At 39.2% G+C, this 4,625-nt stretch overlaps 1 pseudogene; it reads right to left on the reverse strand.

Annotated features, from left to right (window-relative positions):
* Positions 1 to 885: 885 nt before the first annotated feature.
* On the reverse strand, positions 886 to 3,090 carry LOC126940200 (heat shock protein HSP 90-beta-like; annotated as a pseudogene).
* Between the last annotated feature and the right edge of the window lie 1,535 nt (positions 3,091 to 4,625).

Genomic DNA, 4,625 nt, shown 5'->3' on the forward strand with positions numbered 1-4,625 from the left:
ATGCTTTGAGAATTAATCTATGTTGTTGTATCAACATTTCATTATTATTGTATTTACATTAAAATACCACAGTTTGTTTATCCATTAAATTGCTGATAGGCATTTGGGTTGTTTCTAGTTTTTGCTTTTTATGTCATTTTATGGACATATATTTTATCAGGACATAAAAAGCATTAACAGTAAATAGAAAGACTGATAAGTAGGACTACTTTAAAAGTAAGAATTTCTGTTTATCCAAAGGCATACTAAGACAGGGAAAGGCAAATTGCTGAGTGACAGAAGATAGCTGCAATACTATAACCAGAATATACAAGTAATTCCTACAACTCATTTCATTTATTTTAAGTAAACATCTAGTAGTATAATTCTTCTGCCTTAGGTTAAGATACATTTGCTTTTATTTAGAAAAATGAATAAAACTACTGAACCGTTTTCCCAAGTGTTTGTACTGTTTTGCAGTCAGCAATGTATGAAAGTCCATGTTCCACCTCTTGGCCAACATTTGGTATTATCATCTTGAATTTTAACCATTCTAGTGAGTATAAAGTAGTTTCTTACTTTGGTTTTAATTTACTTTTTCCTGATAACTAAAGTGTTGAGCACCTTTTCATTTGCTTACTGGCTATTCATATGTCTTCCTTTTTTATATAAAATGGCATCTTCTTTATTTTGCATAGATGAATTTCAGAACAAAATTTTAAAAACCCCACAATACACAACATCCAAGCCTGTTGTCAAATTAGGGAGGAAATGGGGCTTGATGCCCTTGTTTCCTGCCTTAGATACAAGGATGGGAGAGAAAAAACACTAGGCATCATCGGAGTGAGGCAGATGGGACAGGGCCACTCAAAGCTGTGGTGGGAGCCCTGAGAACACTACACAGAGTGCACAAGGTTTCCAAGCGTGATCTATTTCCTTTCCTGATCTATTCTTTCCCTGTGAGACACAACCTCATTGCCCTCGAACTGAAGGATCTCATCAGGAACAGTAGCAGTGGGTTCCTCTGCTGTCACTTCATCTTCATTGATACCAGGCCTAGCTTGATCATGCAGTAGATGTAGTTGGAGTGGGTCTGTGGATCCTCAAGGAAGAAGTCAGAAGAGCAGCTTGGTTTCCAACAGCAGCACCACCCGGTCCTTGACAGCCTTGTCATTGTTGTCCACCTCAGCCTTCTGCCACAGCGTCTCCACAATGCAGTGGTCATGGTGATCACCAGGTGCCCTTTGGCCATCAGGTAACCATCATAGAGGTGTCCCAAAGTACCTGGGCTTTCACAATCTGCTCCATAATGGCTGTCAAGCCATAGATGCTGGTCACAATGCAGCAAGTGAAGACTCAAGCCTATTGGAAACTGTCACCTTGTCAACCTTCTTATCCAAGATTATTTTCATGAACTTGCAGAGGTTCTCAAGCTTTACTTTGCACTCTTCCATTTTCTTCTTCTCCTCCTCACCTTCAGGTAGCTCCAGACCCTCCTTGGTAACTGAGATGAGGCCCTTCCCGTTAAACTCCTTGAGCTGCTGCATACAGTACTTATCAGTGGGGTTGGTATTATACACTACCTTAAAGCCCCGCTTCTGCACTCACTCCACGAAAGCAGAGCTGGCCACCTGTTCGTTGCTCTCACCAGTGATGTAGTAGGTGTATCCTTCATAAAAAAAAAAAAAAAAAAAAAAAAAAAAAAAAAAAGACATATTCTGACAGAGATGTCATCTCTTCTCCAGACTGGGAGGTGTGAAAGTGCAGCAGCTCAGACAGGTGTTGCCAGTTAGGGGAGTCCTGGGGGATTCCAAATTTTAGATTTTCAGAGAATACCTCATAGGATTTCTTGTAATTCTCTTTGTCTTCTGCCAACTCAGCGAAGAGCTCAAGGTACTACTTAACAATGTTTTCGTGAATGGCTTTCAAGATTTTGCTCTGCTGGAGCATTTCTCAAATGTTCAAGGGTAGATCCTCAGAGTCAACCATGCCACGGATAAAGTTGAGATCCTCTGGTATCAGCTCATCACAGCTGTGCACGATGAACACATGAAGGATGTAGAGTTTGATGGTGTCTTTTTTCTTATTATTCCCAAAGAAATCAAAAGGAGCCTGACTGGCGATGAATAGCAATGCCCTGAATTCCAACTGACCTTCTATAGAGAAGTGCTTGACTGCCAGGTGGTCTTCCCAGTCATTAGTGTGGCTATTAAGGAATTCTCCATACTTCTCCTGGGTGATGTAATCATGGTTTCTTGTCCAAATAGGCTTGGTCTTGTTTAGTTCTTCCTGATCAATGTATTTCTCTCTGATCTTCTTGGTTTTCTTTTTCTTATCCTTGCCACTGTCATCCTCCTCCTTTGAACCCACATTTTCAATCTTGGGCTTTTCCTCATTATCTTTATCCTCCTATTATCTCTTGCCTTTCTCTTCCCCTGCCTCATCATCACTGATTTCCTTCTCTCTTCCCTTCCTCAGATAGAGGGTGATGGGTTAGCCTATGAACTGTGAGTGCTTTTTCACTGCATCTTTGACCCATCTCTCTTCTAAGTACTCTGCTGGTTTTCTTTAAGGTGGAGGATCATTTTGGTACCCCTGCCATGGTCAGCACATAGAGTGAAGGAACCCCCACCAGAGGACTCCCAGGTTCACTGTTCATCATCATTGTGCTTTGTGATCACAACCACTTTCTCTGCCACCACATAGGCAGAATGAAAGCCAACACCAAATTGACAATCATGGAGATGTCTGCACCAGCCTGAAGAGCCTCCATAAATCCTTTAGTATCAGACTTGGCAATGGTTCCCAAAGTATTTATGAAATCAGCTTTGTCATGCCAATGCATGTGTCCACCAAAGTCAGGGTACATTCCTGAGGGTTGGGCATGATGTCCATTTTCAGCTCTTTACCACTGTCCAACTTGTAAGTGTCTGCCAGGCCCTCATAGAGAATCATGTCCAAGGCATCAGAAACTTTAGAAATCAACTCTTGAAGGAAAATCTGCTTGTTGGAATAGAAGATATTGATAATAAGAGACCTGAGTTAGGCAATTTCTGTCTGAAAGGCAAAAGTCTCCACCTCCTCCTCTTCATGGTGCACTTCCTCAGGCATTTTGAAAAGAAAAGCCTTACAAGTACTAGAGAGCAAGGTGGGTTGGGACTGTCCCACACGCATGGGGCACCAGGCTGTGCAACAGTGACTTGGAGCCCATATGTCTTCCTTTGAATTGAATTGTCTATTCAAGTCTTTTGTACATTTTTCAAAATGGGGTTATTGTCTTTTTATTATTGAGTTTTAAGAGTTTCCTAACATGCTCTGGATAAAAGTCGTTTGTCAGATATTTGTGTTAGAAATGTGTTGTTTTTTGCTATTTTCTTAATTTTGTCTTTTGATGAGCACGCACTCATACACATACATACAGTGGAATACTGTAAAGTCTTAAAAACAAGAAAATGCTGTCATTTACAGCAACATGGATGGAACTGGAGGACATTATGCTAAGAGAAATAAACCAGGAACCAAAAGACAAATACTGTATGATCCCATTTATGTGCAGAATCTAAAAAAGTCAATCTGGTAGAAACAGAGTAGAAAGGTGGTTACAAAAGGCTGGGGGAAGGGAGAGAGATGGGGAATGGGAAGATGTTGATCAAAGGATACAAAATTTCAGTTAGACTGGAGGAATAAGTTTTAGTGATCTATTGCACTGCATGATGGCCACAGTTAATAATGTGTTGTATATGTCAAAATTGCGAAAAGAATCAATTTTTAATTTTCTCACCACAAAAAGAAAGATAATTTGGCATTATGGTGTGAATACCCCAAAAATGATGTGTTGAAAACTTGATTCCCAGTGAAGCAGTGTTACGAGGTGAGGCCTAATGGGAGACATTTAGGTCATGAGGGTTCTACCCTCACAAATGAATTGATGCCTGTTGTAAAAGGGCTTGAAACTGCAAGTTCAGTCTCTTGCTCTCTCTTCTGCCATAAGATAGGCAGCAAGAAGGCCTTTCCCAGATGCCAACCCCTCAATCTTGAATTTTCCAGCCTCCAGAACCATGAGCCAATACATTTTCATTATAAATTAACCTACCTCAGGTATTCTGTTACAGCCCCACAAAACAAATTGAGACAGTTGGTGAGGTAATTAGCTTCACTGAATCTTTCTACAATATATACATAGAGCAAGACATCATGTTATACTCATACACAATTATTTTTTGTCAAGTAAAATTTCAAAAAACGTTTTAAAGTATGTTGTTCAGTGTCCTAATAATTGGTGAAATTCCCCTTCTCTTTCTGTTATTGATTCATAATTTAATTCTGTTATAGTCATATAATATTTTATATTACTTGACTCTTATGGATCTTATTAAATTTACTTTGAGTTCATTTATAGACTAGCAACAACCTACGTTGGTAAATGTTCTACATGTGCTAACAAAAAATGTCAATTCTGCTGCTAGTAGGTAGAATTTTTCATAAACATCAATTAGGTCAAGTTTGTTAATTGTGTTCTTCAGGTCTTACATAGCCTTACTGATTTTCTGCATACATTTTCTATCAATTATTGGGAGAAGAATATGGAAATTTCCTATATGATTTTAGATGTATTTATTTCTCTTTTTATTTACAACAGTTTGCTT

The sequence above is a fragment of the Macaca thibetana genome, chromosome 17 (assembly GCF_024542745.1).
Source record: "Macaca thibetana thibetana isolate TM-01 chromosome 17, ASM2454274v1, whole genome shotgun sequence".
Classification (NCBI taxonomy): domain Eukaryota; kingdom Metazoa; phylum Chordata; class Mammalia; order Primates; family Cercopithecidae; genus Macaca; species Macaca thibetana.